Raw genomic sequence first — 18,346 nt, forward strand, 5'->3', positions numbered from 1 at the left:
CTGCCCCCCAACCACCTGCATATCTCAAATTGTCAGCTTCTTCCACAGACTTCTGTAACTTTTCGAAGATTTCTTTGACACAAAGTTCTCAGAAATCTTAAAGCTAGCATTTTAGAATAGAAAACCGAGCTGCTGATTCACAGGTGAAATTTTACCAATAAAATTTAACAACAAAAGAAAGCTACTAACGCGTATCAGCTCAGAACAAAGCTTTAAAACGACCAGCAGATCACTTTAACGTCCTGGAGCACTGGGAGTCATTCCTTCGGGTGAACAACACTGTACCCCAAAGAAATGATAGCACTTCAAGAAAAGACTTCCCGTGGAAAGCAGCTTTACCAGAAAAAAAAAAAAAAAAAAAAGGAAAGCGAGGACACCGCTCCAAAAGTCTTGCTGCGCTTCGGTGAAAGGACGCCCGGTGAGATCATCTGAGAAGCCCCAAAGACCCGCTCCCGCCAGCGGGATTCCTCCCGGCGTCCCGAGAGGAGGGCTGCGGCGGCCGCGGGGAGAGGAACCCGGCGCAGGGACTCCAGCCCGGCGGCCGCCCCGGCCGGCTCGCCCAGCAAACGCTGCGGAGGCCCCTGCGCGCGTCAACCCAGCTGCGCGCCGGGGTCCCGAACTCCCCGCCCGCGCCCTGGCGCGGCGCCCTCACCTCACAAACGCTGGTGGACTTCCCGGCAAACCTCCACTTCCCACAGGCATGGCGGCCGCCACGCCCCGCGCCTCCGCCCTCCGCAGCCCGCCCGCCTGTCCTGCGTTTCCAGAAGCGCCGCACTCACTGAGCGGCTCCCAGCGGCGGCGCCACCCTCCCCTCCCCTCCCCAGCCCTCCCCTCCCCTCCCCTCCCCTCCCCAGCCCTCCCCAGACCTCCCCTGCCCTCCCCTGCCCTCCCCTCCCCTTCCCAGCCCTCCCGACCCCTGCCCTCCCCTGCCCTTCCCCGCCCTCCTCTCCCCTGCCCTTCCCCGCCCCAGCCCCTCCCCCGCTACCGCCCCCACCGCGCTCCTCCCCTCCCCTCCCCGCCCCTCCCCTGCCCTTCACCTCCCCCGCCCCCGCCCCCACCCCGCCCCCGCCCCCGCCCCGCCCCTCCCATCCCCGCCCCGCCCCCACTCCGCCCCGCCCCGCCCCGCCCCGCCCCGCCCCCCTCCCCTCTCCTCCGGCACCGCCGCTGTCTCAGCCACCGCCCACCGCCCCCCTGCGGCCGCTTGGTCCTCCGCCCCGGCCCCGCCTCCGAGAGCCCCAGGCGCAGGCGCAGCGGGGCCTTAAAGGGGCCGGCCACCTCCACGGCACAGCCGGGTTAGGCCAGAGTGGGCGGCAGCTGGAGCCGAGTCCCAGGAACAGCTGCGCTCCCAGAACGGGAGAGATCCACTCTAAGGTTGTGGGTTCCAATAGAGCAGAAGATGAAGAACAGAGGAATTAAAAGTGAGAATCCCTCCTCAGAGGGTGCCTGGGCCGTGTTCCTTGGCAGTTCGGGGGTATTTGCAGTATTGATCTGAAATGCTGCAGCTCCACGGGACGGGACGTGCTTTAGGATGCGGTCCTTGTCTTCTGCATTAGACGCGCCCTCGGGGGCAGCCTCGGTTTCCGGCCCCCGTCCATTGGCCACCTGCCCTGTCATTGCTTTGAGGGAAGAGGAAACAATTTTCAACATTGAAACTTGCCAGGGTGTCTAAGAACCTGTCTGTAGATGAGCTGCCTAAAGATCACCGGGGAAGACTTTTTTAAGGCAGATTTTCTGTTGCAAGAATTTATAATTCTCTAAATCTACCTTAAGGCCCGGAAAGAATCAAGAAAGCCTAAGGAATCTGCACATATTAAGAGTTTTTCCAAGTTTCCCAGAGAGAAGGAGCGGGCGCGTGGGGAGCAGAGGCCGTGGCAGGCAGCGGAGGCACCAGGAGCCGCCGAGTGACCTCGCCGCCCCTCCGGTCCGCTCCCCACCCACAGGCCCATGACCCGCGCCTGTGGCCTCTGCGCACCCAGACTCCGTGCATCCAGACTCCAGCTCCCCAGACTCCGTGCCCTGCAGCACCCACCAGTTCTCCTCCGTGGCAGTCTCACCGAGTGGCACCTCCTGCCCACTGCCCTGGCCACAGCCCCTGCGCCCACGGCAGCAACCCAGGTGACCATGATAGTGGTGGAGGACGCTGGTGAGTGGAAGAGAGGGCAGCCCGGCCACCGGGCCTACTTTCTTGCCTTGCTGATTGTCTATTTTTATAAGATTGTCTACTTTTCTAAGAACTTTGTAAACAAAGAAAGTTTTTAAAAAGGATGACTCTAATTTATATTTAATCTAAAGAAGAAGGACGTCAGGCAACTTGGGGGTTTGGGTTTTGGCTTCGTTTCTAAGTCTTCTCTTCGTTGACTTTGGGGCTCAGGTGCCCCCGATGCTTCGAGCTCCCGAGGACCTTCTGGGCCCTCACATTCATGAGGCAGCCACCTGGGGGGTCTGACAGGGCTGTCAGCGAGGCGCTGCTCCCACCTTTCTCCACGTTGGCGTCTGGCCGGGCGGGAAGGGAGAGGACACTGTGTTAAGCAGGTGCTCCAAATAACCCGATTAGCCGCTGGCAGGAGGAGCTCTCCCACATGAAGGACTTCCCCCAATGCTTCCTGGCCACGCCAGGACCTAGTGGTGGCGACCGTGGCCACAGACCTGCCGGAGCCACTGCAGCTTGCGGCGGTAGCAACCTGGCCCCCCTGCCCCGGAGAGAGACCGAGGAGCTAAACGACCTCCTGTACCTGGACCTTATCCTCTCCAATTCGCTGTCCATCAGCAGTCGGTGGCCGCCACTGTGCCCTTGTCCGCGTCCGCGTCTTCCTCGTCGTTCCCGTCGAGCAGCGGCCCTGCCAGCGCACCCTCCACCTGCAGCTTCAGCTGTCCGATGCCGGCGGGGCGACCCAGGCGTGGGGACCCCACGGGCGGAGGCCTCCTCTATGGCAGAAAGTCTGCTCCCCCTCCGACGGCTTCCTTCAACCTGGAGGACATGCACAACATGAGCCCCTCTGGCGGCTCTGCGGCGGACCTGCTGCAGCCGCAGTTGGAGCCGGGGTCCACTCCACCGCTGCAGCTGCAGCTGCCAGCTGTTGGGGTGACTGGCAAGTTCGTGCTGAAGGCGTCACTGAGCGCCCCCGGGCAGCGAGTACACAGCCAGTTGTCATCAGCGGCAGCGAAGACGGCCCTGACAGCAGCCACCTGGTGGTGGTGGTGGCGGCCCCCACAACGGCGGCCCGCAGCGCCCGTACCCCCAGATCAAGCAGGAGGAGCCTCCTCGTGCACCCACTCAGGCGCTGGACCCCTCCCAGCCATGGCCACGGCGGGCTGCACATGACGTCCCCCTGGGGCGGCAGCCCCCGACCCCTGGGACCTGAGGAACTGCTGAGCAGCAGGGACTGTCACCCTGCCCTGCCACTTCCCCGGCTTCCATCCCCACCCAGGGCCCGATTACCCATCCTTCCTGCCTGACCAGACTCAGCCGCAAGTCCGCCGCTCCATGACCAAGAGCTCAAGCCGCCGGGTTCCTGCCTGCCGAGGAGCCCAGGCCAAACAGGGGAAGACGATCGTGTCCCAGAAAAGCACGGCCACCCACACAAAGAGTTCCCATCCCAAGGCACACCTGCGAACCCACACAGGTGAGAAACCTTACCACGGTGACTGCCAGGGCTGTGGATGGAAATTCGTCTGCTCAGATGAACTGACCAGGCACTACGGTAAACACACTGGGCAACGCCCGTTCCGGTGCCAGAAACGCCACCGAGCATTTTCCAGGTCAGACCACCTCGCCTTGCACATGAAGAGGCATTTTAAATCCCAGACAGTGGATATGACCCACACTGCCAAGGGAGAATTCAGGTTTTTGTTTGTTTCTTTACCTTTTCACCTGGTCTTCCCGATGAGGGGCGGAGCCCAGCCAGAAAGCACTACATTCATGGTCAGGTTCCCAGCTGAGTCAACTTGTGAGTGGATAATCAGGAAAAACGAGGAATCCAAAAGACAAAAATCAAAGAATCGATGGCGTCTGTGACTGGATCTTCTAGCATTCCAATTCTAAATCCAACTTGAATATTCCTGAACTTACAAAATGCAAGGGGGTGATTACCCCCTTTCTCTAAGCAAAGTGTAAAAAGGAATCAAGCCCCTTCTTCTGGGCCAAGAGAATTTTGAGCGTTAGCTGTCTCTTGGTCACTGGCAACAAAGAACTCCTGATTCTATCTCAGAGTGTGGCACTTTCCTTACAACTCGCTTGGTTACAACATTAGCAGTGTGAAAACAGGCTAACGCCTGCACACGTAGGTCTAAGTTAAATGAAAATTGACGGAAGAAGCAATGTCACGTGAACAGTAAGCCTAAGGGGGTTGAAAGCATTATATTGCTACCGGTTATATTACTACCAGTAAAGAAGAGATTTTCAAATGAAATGTATTACCAGAGATTAAAAAAAGAGAGAGAGAGACATTTCACAATAACAAAAGCATCAATCCAACAAAAAGACATGCAATCAGAAATCCGCCCAATAGCTTAACTTCAGAGTTCACAAAAAAATGGATAAAATTACAGAGAGAAATGGAGAATTCTATGAGCATGATTAGATATGTTAAAACTTTAGCAATAAATTTAAAAACTATAGAAAATTCCAACGAAGAACTAGAAAAACAAAAACATTAACCACACAGACTTTATGTATATAAATACATATGAACATCAGTGAAAAAATATATATTGTCTCCAGTGTGAATTATACATTTACCAAGAGAAACTATATCTCAGGCCATCAAACAATACATTTGAAAATATTGAAATCATACAAGACGTATTTTCAGACCATATGAAAACGCATTAGAACTTGGTAGCAATAAGGTGATCCTGTGGACTGAATGTTTTGGTCATTCCCTAAGTTCATATATTGAAACCTAATCCCTAAAGTGATGGTGTTTGGAGGTGGAGCCTTTAAGAGGTGATTAAGTCATGAGGGCAGATCCCTTATTAATTAGGTTACTGTTCTTATAAAAGGGACTTCATTCAGGTCCTTTGCCCCTTCCACCATGTAAGAACACTGAGAAAAAGACACCATTTGTGAATCTGGAAACACCTGAATCACACACTCATTCCGCTATTGTCTTGACCTTCGACTTCCCAGGCTCTGGAATTGTGAGAAATCGATTTCTTTTGTTTATAATCCACACAGACTATGGTATTCTGTTACAACAGCCGAAATGGACTAAGATACATGATTGTAAAAATACCAAGTATTTAGAAATTAAACATCAAAACTCTAAATGACAATTTTGTCAAAGTAGAAATCACAAGAGAAATTAGGAAATCCTCTAAACTGAAGGATATTAAAGTAAAATAAATCAGAATCTATGGGGTGCAGCTGAAATAATAGAGAAAAAATGACATTTTTAAGTACCTCTATTAGAAAAGAAGAAGATGTCAAATTAGTAACTTAGCTTCTGCCATAAGAAATGAAAAGGAACAGGCAGAGGAAGGAAATAATAATGAAACTGAAGTCAATTACTTAGAAAGATAAATAAAATTAACAAATCCTAAACTTGCTTGTACGGGAAAATAATCAGCAAATTTTATAAAACCCTAACTAGATTGATCAAGACAAAAAGATACAAATTAACAATAACAGGAATAAAAGAACATCAGACCACTGTGACCTTCAGGTCAAGAAAAGGAATATTAATAATTTTATGCCAATAAGCTTGACATCCAAATGAACAATTTCCTTGAGAGAGAAAATTCATGAAAACTGATCTAAGAAGAAATAGAAAATGTGACCAGCCATATATAAATTGTAGAAATTGAATTTGTAATTGAAATCCTTCCCATAGAGAATACAAAAGGTCCAGAAGGCTTTGCTGATGAATTATATGAAACACACAGTTGAAAATAGCATCAATTTTACACACACCTTTTTAGAAATTAAAGGATGCAACTCTTTTCAACTGGATTTATGAGGCCAACATTACTCAGATTAAAAAAAGAAAATGCAGACAACAAAATTAGAAGAAAAAAGAACCAAGAACAATGATTTCTCTCGAACAAAGACGAAAAATTCAGTGCAAGAAGTTAATAAATTCAAATACAAATTTTAAAAAAATATGTCACTCCAGATTGGTTTATGGGGAAGTGTTTGATTCAAATAAACTGCAAATTAAATAACACAACTCAATTAATACAATAAAAAACAGGCCGGGTGCAGAGGCTCACTCCTGTAATCCCAGTATATTGGGAGGCCAAGGTGGGTGGGTCACTTGAGGTCAGGAGTTCCAGACCAGCCTGGCCAACATGGCGAAATCCTCTCTAAAAATACAAAATTAGTCGGGCATGGTGGTGGAAGCCTGCAATTCCATGTACTCAGGAGGTTGAGGCAGGAGATCTTTTGAACCCAGGAGGCAGAGGTTGCAGTGAGCCAACATCACGTCATTGCATTTTACCTGGGCAACCAGAGCAAAGCTCTGTCTCAAAATAAAAATTAGCAAAGTAATACCATGTTCAGGCATCAATTTTTTAATAGTGTGTATAATTTCTACACTAAAGTCTACAAGCACTACCGACAGAAAGTAAAGAAGATCAAAATTAACAGAGAAATTGCGTATTCAAGAAGTGGAATATCCAGTGTTATTACTTCTCCAAGACTGAGCTACTAAATTAAGTGCATTTTCAATTAAGACACCAGTGAGCTTTAAAGGAAATGTTAAAAGAAATTGGCAAGCTGAAGCTACCATTTCTATGAAAATATAAATAAGTTTGAATAGCTGAAATAACTTTAAAAAGAAGGAATTTGGAGGATGCATATTGAGTAATTTCAGGATTTACTATAAACCTCTAGTAATAAAAAGCAGTGCGACATTGTTATAAAATAGGCTTAAATCAATGGAATAGAATAAAAAGCCCATGAATAGACCCACACAGACGCGGCCGATCCCAACCGTGACGTGGGGTAGGGGCGCCCTCTTGTGTTCAGACGCCTTTCCTGCTGCCGGGAGCCCAGGGAGACCCAGGGGAGGTCTTGGCTGAGCAGGTGAGGATGGAGCTAAGGGCCACCGTTCATAGCCCTGTGGCCACAGCGGGGCGTCGCTGCGCAGCTGTCAGATTCTTCTTTTAAAAAATTATCCATGTTTCTGATTATATATAGTATATAATAAGATAACAAATTCAGGAACCATGGGAAAGTAACGTATAAAACCTTAATATGAAGTAAAATACAGATTACAACACACTACCATTTGATTTTTATGCAAATGCTTTATTATTCCAATATTTTTACTCACTTGCTAAATAAAGCACACAAGTCAATATGCTCAATAATTCTGTGAGTTTAAATCTTTAAAAAATGCAATGTTAGTGAAAAACCAAAACTGCTTAGTAAGGTATGTATGGCCTTGTTTATTACCTATCATAGACGTCAAGGTGCTCATAGTCAATAGCTATTTAAACTTTACAGAATATTATTTTTGGCCCGATATTGATATGTTAAATGAATGTATCAGAGAATCTTATATTTATGGCATCAGGTTATATTATGTTTATGGCATCAGGCTATACAGATCTATTCAAAACCATTTTTGTCAAAGTTTAAACACTGGAACAAAAGTCAAATTGTTTCCAAGTGAGACGCAAAATGACTCTTGCTAATAGTACAGATTTTGTTTCATGGGTAATAATAAAATTTATTTTTATTTTAGATTCAGGGAGCACATGGCAGGCTTGTTAGCTGGGTACACTGCACTGCTGAGGTGTGGGGCACAGATGATCCATTGCCCAGGTAGTGAGCAGAGCACCCGGTAGGCAGTTTTCAGCTCTCACTCCCACCCTCCCTTCCCAGTGTCTATTGTTCACTTGTGTCCTTGGGTATTACTGTGTTCAAATTTTTTTTTTCTTTACATGAAACCATTGAAAGCAAAAGACTGTCATGCTTATAGGTTACTTTGTACATTTATCATTCTATTAATACATGTCTTAAGTAATTAAGTAGCATATTAAGGCCATAAACCAAGTCATTATCTCATACCAAAGGACTATTGTTATTCAATCATCTAGCAAATTCATTTTAATGGGTTACGTTACAGGGTTGAGGTCAGCCTACAGATACAAAATAGGTTAATTAAATTTTTTTATATCAGCTTTTAATTTTTTCATTGGAACAGGATTTGTGCGTGGGAATGCTAATGTAGCAGGCTTCGACAAATTTACAGTTTATCAAAATCAAGTTCTTAAAGAATACGATAGCATATACTTTAACTCTTATAGTACAAACCCTCATATTAATTGATGGTCACAGAAAAATACTGTAACAATGTAAAGTTTTAAAATACATCAATGATGCAAGTTTCAAACAAAACGTAGCAACCAAAATACTTAATTGTCCTTTCACCAAGCTTTTACAAACACAATCAGTCTTCACTGTCTGAGCAAATCCATTTTAGTTTCTTCATTGTGCCTTTTAACATGACATTTGTCAGGTTGTTGAGTTTATACTGCAACAGTACTTTAGATGTTACCCTCTCGAAATTTCCTCACTCCAGAGCTCAAATTCTTGTCTTCTTCCCAAAGGCACATCTGTCTTTTTCTAGCTCAGTGCTTTTCAGGAGTCACCAGCTGACCCTTTGAAACAGGTATCGTACTTTCACTGGCTCTTCTGCTTTCTTTTTTCTTTCTTGCACTTTGAAGAGTTCCTACTCTTCTTTCTTTCTTATTAAGGTCTTGTTGTTGGGTTCCATGTTTCAACTTAGATAAGCAAAGATTCTTGTGAGACCTTTTTCTTGTATCCAAATTAGCTTCGGTTTCCATTTCAGCATCATTACCATTGGGTTTCTCTTGAGAAGTTATTGTTCTTGCTCTTTTACTTTCTATGCTTTTGCGGCTGCCTTCATTAGAAAGGTGGATGATTTTTCACTTAGCACATAATTCACATAACTCTTCATTCACTCCATGGAATGAAATGTATCTTTCTGAGAGATTATCATAAGCAATTTCCTTTTTAAAGGCATATAAGAATTTGGAACACCAAATATTCTTTTTTTTTTTTTTTTTTTTTTTTGAGACGGAGTTTCGCTCTTGTTACCCAGGCTGGAGTGCAATGGCGCGATCTCGGCTCACCGCAGCCTCTGCCTCCCGGGCTCAGGCAATTCTCATGCCTCAGCCTCCTGAGTAGCTGGGATTACAGGCACGTGCCACCATGCCCAGCTCATTTTTTGTATTTTTAGTAGAGATGGGGTTTCACCATGTTGACCAGGATGGTCTCGATCTCTTGACCTCGTGATCCACCCGCCTCGGCCTCACAAAGTGCTAGGATTACAGGCGTGAGCCACCGCGCCCAGCCCACCAAATATTCTTTCAAAGGCTTCTGCTTCTTTAAAGTTGCCATTTTCCATTCGATTAAATTCTCTTATTTCTTCGTGAAGTTTGTCCTGTTCCTTTTCCACTGAACCCCAGATCATCAGGGCTGTTCCAAGGGTGTCATTCGTTCATCATTTTCAAACTGTGCATCCAGGTTTTTTCCTGCTGCAATTCGTATCAAAAACTGACCTATGTGCGCAGTTCTCAATGGATAAGCGGTTGGACTGGGTGGTCCGTGAAGAACAGCCTCGGTGCTGCCGTGGGCGAGAGTCCTCGGAGCGGCTGAGAAAACAGAGCATGCAGCCGGCAGCCACGGCCTTGGCCTCGGCCACAAAGCCGGGTCCTTCCCCTGGGCGCCCCCAGCCGCGCCTGGCACCGAGCGGCCCCTCTCCGTGTCGCCCCGTTTCTGCCCGGCAGCTCCCCCACCCGCACGGCCGCGGGCCGCGCTCGGATTCTGCGGAGCAGCGGAGGGAGGAGCGGGGGTGAGTCAGGCAGAGACACGGAGCCGGGCTGGGCATCGGCGGGGTGAAGCGGCCTCTGGCAGCCGGGGACCCCACCCGCGGGAGGAGCGGGAAGCTCTGGAGCCGCCCCTGAGGTTTCTGTCTCCTCATCCCCTCTCCGGCCCTCCGGGCCCACCCTCCAGAAACCCGGAAAGAAGAAACGTTTTCTTCTGCTCCTTCTTCCTTTTCAGCGCTCCTGCTTCCTGTGACAGCAGTGACACGTGCGCAACTTCTTCCCGGGAAGGGCGCCCTAGGCGTGATCACGCGCTCATTTCTGGCAGAGGAACTGGGGTGTGGGGAGGGCGGAGAACATGGTGAAAAGTCCCTCTCGTGGGCAAGGCCCTCTCCAGTGACCGCCCAGTTTACCCAGGTGTGGCTGTGTGGTGGGGCCAGACCGAGGCCCGCCCAGGCATCACGGTTTATCCAGCACCCCAGGTGTCCATACCTCAGAGCCTCTGCACAGCCACTCCCCTGCCTGGAAACTCATCTCCAGGGCTCCCTTCCCCGCCCCCCGCCCCACGTTCTCCTCATGCCCACCGGAGCCTGTCTCTGCACTGCCCACTTGGCATCTCCCATCCCCCTCACCCCACCCTGCTTTGTTTTTGTTCGCAACCCTTTTACTAACATTTAAGAATTCTTTACTTATTTGTTTTGAGAGACAGGGTTGTGCTGTTACCCAGGCCGGAATGCGGTGGTGCAATCTTGGCTCACCATAGCCTCAAACTCCTGGGCTCAAGTGATCCTCCCACCTCAGCCTCCCAAGCAGCTGGGACTACAGGTGTGTGCCATCACACTCGGCTAGTTTCATATTTACTTTTGGTACAAACGGAGTCTTGATATGTTTCCCAAACTGTTCTCAAACTTCTGGCCTCAAGTGGTCCTCCCGCTTCAGCCTCCCAAAGTGCTGGGATTACATACATTTGTGCCCAGCTATGAATGTATTTATTTTAATTGCTTATACTCTTTCTGTCCTCTAGCATACATGCTTTATGAGGACAAGGACAGTGATTTTGATTGTTCACAGCTGCCTCGAATAGTGACTGTTACTTTAAATATACTTGTTGAGTGAATAAATGAGTGAATGAATGCACACATAGACTCATACACCATTGCACACAGACAAAAAGATGTTGTCACACATATTGACACACATTCTTACTCAGACACTCTCGACACAATGACACATCCACACACAACTGACATTCTCATGCACATGCTCTTGAATGCTTTTAAAGGCCTGATATATTTTTTTCTTCTCTCTCTCACCCTTTTTTTTTTTTTTGAAACATGGTCTTGCTGTGTCACTGAGGCTAAATTGCAGTGGTATGATCACAGTTCACTGTAACCTTGAACTCCCAGGCTGAAGCCATCCCCCCACTCAGCTTCCCAAGTAGCCAGAACCACAGGCACCTGCCACCAGGCTCATTAATTTTTTAGTGTATTGTAGAGATGGGGTCTCGCCATGTTGCCCAGGCTGCTTTCAAATACCTGGCCTAAAGTGGTCCTCCCAGCTCAGCCTCTAAAAGCTCTGGGATTGGATATGAGTCACCTCAGCTAGTCTTGAAGTTTAATTTTCATTCAACATGACGTAGTGAACATTTCTCATGTGATTATGTAGTATTAGCTTTAATTTTTTTCTCCAAGTTATTTAAAAAATTTCAGAGTCCAAAAGTTGGAAAGAATACAATTGTCACCATAGATCTAATTATTTCCTTTGTGTATGTAATAAATTATATTTCCACGATTTTTGCTGAAACACTAGGCAATCACTTGCCAACAGCATGACCTTCATTTCTAAATACTTTGGTGGTCATCTCTTAAAAAATAACATGTTTCCGACAACAATATTATTATTACACTGAAGAGAGTTACTACAATTCCCTAATATTACAGAATTTCAAAGTGATGTGAAATTGCCTTAACCATTTCCCGCACGTCTTTCTTGTGGAGGTGAGCAGCGCTTGGGAGCTCCAGCCCTCTCCGAGTTTCTGTTCTCCCTGCAGCTTCTCTCTCCAGCCCCTTGAGACCAACATTCAGGGAAACTGAAAAGTAGGAAAATTTTCTTCTACTCTCCATTGCTCAGTTGTATTTTTTGTTTTAGGGTCCCAGTTACTTAGTTTTCTTTTATTTGGGAAAAACACCTCCACGTCCACATAATATTCCAAGGTGGGGAGATATATATATTGGCATTATGAAATCTGAGCACAGCTCCCCTGGGCCTTGGTCCCCTCAGCAGGGCAGAAGAGGGCTCCTGTGCTGGGATCCACGGGGGACCCAGACGTGGCACCCCCTGAAGAAGGCATCAGGGTAGACCTGAGACCTAGAATGAGCTCACTTCCTTTCCTTGGGGTCAAGAATCAATCCTCTAAGAAGCCCGCTGTGTCAGGAACTGCAAACTGTCATCAGGTGGTCAAGAAAGGTCCACACAGCACGGAGACCCAACCACTCCACCATCCTCACTTCCATGGACAGAGCCCAGGTGAGAGCCACCCCTTCTCCTCCTTCCCTGTCTCCCACAGCCTCAGCACCATCGTCTTCCTCAAGCCCACCACGACTGAGCTTATCATGCCTTCTCCCTGTTTGTGTCAGTCACGCTGGGTCCCCCACATACTCTGCACTTGAATCCACGAGGCTCTGCACACTCCTCTTCTGTCCACATCATCCTCCCTCCCCAACTCCACAAATCTTCCCACTGCACCCCCTGGAATTCTCAGTCCATGATCAGCAAAACCTCCACATTCTCTCTCAGGATGTCCCTGCACCTCGCAGCTCCAGCAGAAGCCTGGGTTTCCTGGAGGACACAGAACCTTGTGTCCTCCTTGAAAATTTGAAGTTTAAAACTATGGACTGCTTCACGAACTTGCATGTCACCCTTGTGTAGGGACCATGGCCTTGTGTGTTCCTTGAAAATTCTGGACATTAGGCATTGTCAGATGGATGGATTGCAAAACCTTTCTCTCACTTTGTAGCTTGTCTGTTCACTCCGATAATAGTTTCTTTTGCTGTGCAGGAGCACTTTTATTTAATTAGATCTCATTTGCTAATTTTGGCTTTTGTTGCAATTGCTTTTGACATTTCCTTCATGAAATTGTTGACTTTTCCTATGTCCTGAATGCTATTGCCTAGATTTTCTTCTAGAGTTTTTATAGTTTTGTGTTTTACAATTATGTCTTTAATCCATCGTAGTTAATTTTTGTCTAAGGTGTAAGGAAGGGGTCCAGTTTCAATTTTTTGCATATGGCTAGCCAGTTCTCCCAGCACCATTTATTAAATAAGAAACCTTTTCCCGGTTGCTTGTTTTGGTAAGTTGGTCAAAGATCACATAGTTGTAGATGTGTGGTCTTATTTCTGAGTTCTCTGTTCTGCTCCATTTGTCCATGTGTCTGTTTTTGTACCAGTACCCTGCTGTTTTGGTTACTGGCCTTGTAGTACAATGTGAAGTCAAGTAGCATGATGCCTCCAGCTTTGTTCTCTTTGCTTAGGATCATCTTGGCTATACAAGCTCTCTTTTTAGTTCCGTATGAATTTTAAAGTAGTTTCTTCCAATCCTGTGAGAGATGTCAGTTTCATGAAAACAGCATTGAATCTATAAATTACTTTGGGCAGTGTGGCCATTTTCACGATATTGATTCTTCCTATCCATGAGCATGGAGTGTTTTTCCATCTGTTCGTGTCCTCTCCCATTTCCTCGAGCAGCGATTTGTCATTCTCCTTGAAGAGGTCCTTCAATTCCCTCGTTCTGTCTGTTCATTAGATGCCACCACTGGCAAGCAAGGCCTCAGTTTTCCCATCTGATAAATGGAAATTATAACAACACTGACATCAAAGGTTTATTGTGAGGAAGAAATATATGTAGGTATGTAAGGTGCTTGTTCCTTCTAGCTTCTGAGCATGTGAAAGCTTTGGAGTTAGGATGCTCCTTTATTATTCTACTGTGTTGGTGCAAACATAATTGCAGTTTTTGCAATTACTTTTAATGTGAAAAACTGTAATAACTTTTGCATCAAACCGATAGACATCATGAACCGAGTCCAGTACAGTGTCTGGCTCCAAGCAGACAGGCAGTGATTACTGGTGGATGGAATAAAAGGATGAAATCACAAACTCACATAAGTAACAAGGCACAAGAATCACTTGAACCAGGGAGGTGGAACTTGCAGTGAGCTGAGATTGCACCACTGCACTCCAGCTTGGGCTACAGAGGGAGACTCCATCTCTAAAAGAAATAAACAAACAAACAAAAAATTTGCTTCCCTAATCAAGCGGTGCTTGACTTTCCAAAGGTACACTGAAAAGATAAAGAAAAAACAGAAAAAAGCAAAACTCCTTTAGATTAATACTGAATATTTGTATTTCCAGATCCTCAAAACAACTTAAAAAATTGCAATGACCCACCAGAATAAATTAAAATTAAAACCGACTATTTATATAACATTGAGGTTTCTACTGGCTGATGGATGACAAATTTAGAAGAAATCATAGACATTGTGAGTGTGTTGTCCAGAGGACATCAATGAATAATAAAACTGCAACAATGCTAAGTTGCCTTGAGTATTTCCATAGGCATGAGGCAGGTCTCTCATGCTCACAATGTGACTGGTCCATGTGAGCAGCTCCAGAATGACACCCGTGGTGCCATTAAAATGCATCCGTAGACTTCTCTACCAGCGCCCATCTAGAAAGTGAAAAATTCACCTGTGCCACATGTGAAGAAAAGCTTAAAATGGAAATCTGATGAATTGGCTTGAAAATATACATCTTATCCTTCAGTTCTCAAACTATATTCCCTTCAGAAATAGTACCTTCTTTCCTTCCTCCAGAGAAATCTGAAAGAGCATCAATCATGTGCTTATGATTCTTAGTCTTCTTATTATTACAATGAGAAGAGCTTAAATATTTGTCTCCTCCAAACCTCATGTTGAAATGTGATCCTAGCGATGGAAGTGGGGCCCAGTGGGAGGTGTTTGGGCCATGGGGGCGGGTCCCTCATGAGTGGCTTGGTGCCTGCTTTGTGGTAATGAGTGAGTTCCAGGAGAACAGATTGCTCTAAAGAGCTTGGCACTTCCCGGGCTGGGCTCGGTGGCTCAGGCCTGTAATCCCAGCATTTTGGGAGGCCAAGGCGGGTGGATCATGAGGTCAAGAGATAGAGACCATCCTGGTCAACATGGTGAAACCCCATCTCTACGAAAAATACAAAAAATTAGCTGGGCATGGTGGTGCGTGCCTGTAATCCCAGCTACTCAGGAGGCTGAGGCAGGAGAATTGTCTGAACCCAGCGGGTGGAGGTTGCAGTGAGCCGAGATGGCACCATTGCACTCCAGCCTGGATAAAAAGAGCAAAACTCCGTCTCAAAAAATAAGAAATTAAAAAAAGAGCTTGGCACCTCCCTCCCCTCTCTCTTTTCTCTTAACTCCCTCTGTGAAGCCAACTTCACTTCCCCTTACACCAGGAGTGAAAGCTCCCTGAGGACCTCACCAGAAGCAGATGCTGATGCCATGCCTCTTGTACAGCTCGAAGGATAGCAGTGGGTGATAATAAAAATTGTGCTCCTCCACCTCAATACCCTGCAAAACTGTGAGCCAAATAAACCTCTTTTATTTATAAATTACCCTGCCCCAGGTAATCATTTATAGCAACACAATAGTACAATACCCAATGTGTATATGGCCGAGTATTTTGGAAAATGCACCCGTGTTGCATCATTGAACATGTACAATTTTTAAGAGAAAAGATATATACAACAATGAGTCTACACATAAGCTCAAACATAAACACATATATATACACAAAGTACTCACACAGGTGGATGTGCACACACACAGTACTCATACACACACAGTACTCACATGCACACACTGTTCATACATGTGCATGCACACATACAGTACTCACACACACCACAGTACTCAGACACAAACAGTACTCAAGCATGCATGCACACACACACACGGTACTCATACACACACAGTACTCACATGCACACACTGTTCATACATGTGCATGCACACACACAGTACTCACACACACCACAGTACTCACACACACACAGTACTCATACACACCACAGTACTCACACATACGTATTCTCTTTAAGCTGAGGATTTCTCTCTGGGCAGATTCCTTTTTCTTTTGAAACAAACTCAATTCCTTTGCAGTATATGTAGGGCAATACTTAGTTTCTATTTTACCATTTTTCAGTTCTGGTAAACTGCTTTTGGTTTTAATTTTTTAAGGGAGTTGTCCATTTCAACTACAATGTTGAATTTATTTGTATAAACTTGCCTAAAATATTTTTTTATTTACCTTTCAATGTCTGAAGAATATAGTAATGTCTCTTTTTTCATTACTGGTGTTGGTAGTTTATATTTTCTTCTTTTTCCTTGAGCAGTTTAGCCAAGGTTTATCAGGATTTTAATCTCATCAAAGAACTACTTAATGCAAATTCTATATTTGTTCATCTTTTATTTTGTTGATTTTCAATCCCATTATTTTTACGTCCCTCCTGCTGCTTACCCTAGTTTAATTTTCTTTTCATGTTCTAGATATTAAAGGTGAACATTTGGATTATTGTTTTTAAACATGTCTTGTTTTTCTAATGTAAGAGTTTGGAGCTGCACATTTCCTTGATAATCACTGTTTTTATTGCACCTTACACATTTTGGAATGTTGTGTTTTCACTTTTTTGCATTTCAAGTATACTCTAAAATTTTAATCTTTTTGTTTGGTCCTTAGGTTATGTGGGTTGTTTAATTTCCAGATATATGGGTGATTTTCCTAATACTGTTTTGCTGCTATTGATTTGTAATTAAATTCTGTTGTGGGCAGAGAACACGTGTCATGATTTTATTCATTTTAAATGTGCTGAGAATGGTTTTATAACCCAGCATATATTTTACTTGATGAATATTCTATAGGCATGTTAATATATATATATATATATATATATATGTATATATATATATATATATATATATATATATTCTGCAGGGCTGGATTTTGTTTTCTTCTTTCCAACACACACACACACACACACACACACACACACACACACACACAAATTAAAAACGTAGCCAGGTGTGGGAATGCCTACCTACTTGGGAGGCTGAGATGGGAGGATTGCTTGAGCACAGGAATTCGAGACTCACTCAAATTGACTGCACCACTGCACTCCAGCCCGGCTGACAAAGACACTTGCTCAAACAATAAAACAAATAAATAAAGCAGGAGGATAATAGTGAGACGTAGAGAGAAGGCGTGTTAGGCAGAGACCTCCATATGCAAAGTCCAAGAGACATCAAAGAGCCAGTGTGCAAGATTCCTAGAACAGTAGGAGATGTCAGAGAGAGATGGTGCAGGACCCCACCTGGTGCACAATCTGGGCATTAATCTCCAACCAGGAAAATAAATGACATTTTCTTCTTCTGGCTTGTGTCAGATGAAAGAAAGCATTTTCCGGGGTACGGTGGCTCAAGCCTGTAATTCCATCACTTTGGGAGGCCGAGGATAGCGGATCACTGGGTCAAGAGATCGAGACCATCCTTGTCAACATGGTGAAACCCCATCTCTACTAAAAAGACAAAACATTAGCTGGGCATGGTGGTGCGTGCCTGTAATCCCAGCTACTCAGGAGGCTGAGGCAGGAGAATTGCCTGAAGCCAGGAGGCGGAGGTTGCAGTGAGTTGAGATCGCGCCATTGCACTCCAGCCTGGGTAACAAGAGCGAAACTCCATAAAAAAAAAAAAAAAAAGAAAGAAAGAAAGAAAGCATTTTCTTCGTTTCCTTTTCTTTTCCTTTTCCATTTTTTGTTTTTGGGACTGAGATTTGCTCCATTGCCCAGTCTAAAGTGCAATGGTGAGATCTCAGCTCACTGCAACCTCCACCTCCTGGGTTCAAGCAATTCTCTTGCCTTAGCCTCCCTAGTAGCTGGGACTACAGGCGTGCCCCACCTCGACCGGCTAATTTTGTTTGTTTGTTTTTACTAGACATGGGGTTTCACCACGTTGGTCAGGCTGGTCTTGAACTCCTGACCTGAAGTGATCCACCTGCCTCCGCTTCCCAAAGTGCTGAAATTACAGGCATGAGTCACCGCTCCCGACCAGCATTTGCTTATAGTAAAGAAAGTGAAACCATGGACTGGTTATTGAAGGAGAAAAGAAAGGTGGAGAGCGAATCTTGGTAGGAAAAAGAAGCAAAAGGAAACAAAAACTTTCAGCTGTCTGGCTTGTACTGGCGTTTACGATATTTGCTGGTGTCTTGCTTAGATCAGTGATGTGGCTGGGAGGAATCTGTGTCACTCTTTTTTTTTTTTTTTTTTTTTGAGACAAAGTCTCACTCTGTCACCCAGGCTGGAGTGCAGTGGCATGATCTCAGCTCACTGCAACCTCTGCCTCTCAGGTTCAAGCAATTCTTCTGCCTCAGCCTCCCGAGGAGCTAGGATTACAGGTGCATGCCACATCCAGCTAATTTTTGTATTTTTAGTAGAGATGAGGTTTCACCATGTTGGC

At 45.8% G+C, this 18,346-nt stretch overlaps 1 pseudogene; it reads left to right on the top strand.

The window, feature by feature from the left end:
• Nucleotides 1–2,410: 2,410 nt before the first annotated feature.
• Nucleotides 2,411–4,052, top strand: LOC141582046 (Krueppel-like factor 4 pseudogene; annotated as a pseudogene).
• The last annotated feature ends 14,294 nt before the right edge of the window (nucleotides 4,053–18,346 follow it).

This window comes from Saimiri boliviensis, chromosome 18, assembly GCF_048565385.1.
Source record: "Saimiri boliviensis isolate mSaiBol1 chromosome 18, mSaiBol1.pri, whole genome shotgun sequence".
In the NCBI taxonomy this organism is placed as follows: domain Eukaryota; kingdom Metazoa; phylum Chordata; class Mammalia; order Primates; family Cebidae; genus Saimiri; species Saimiri boliviensis.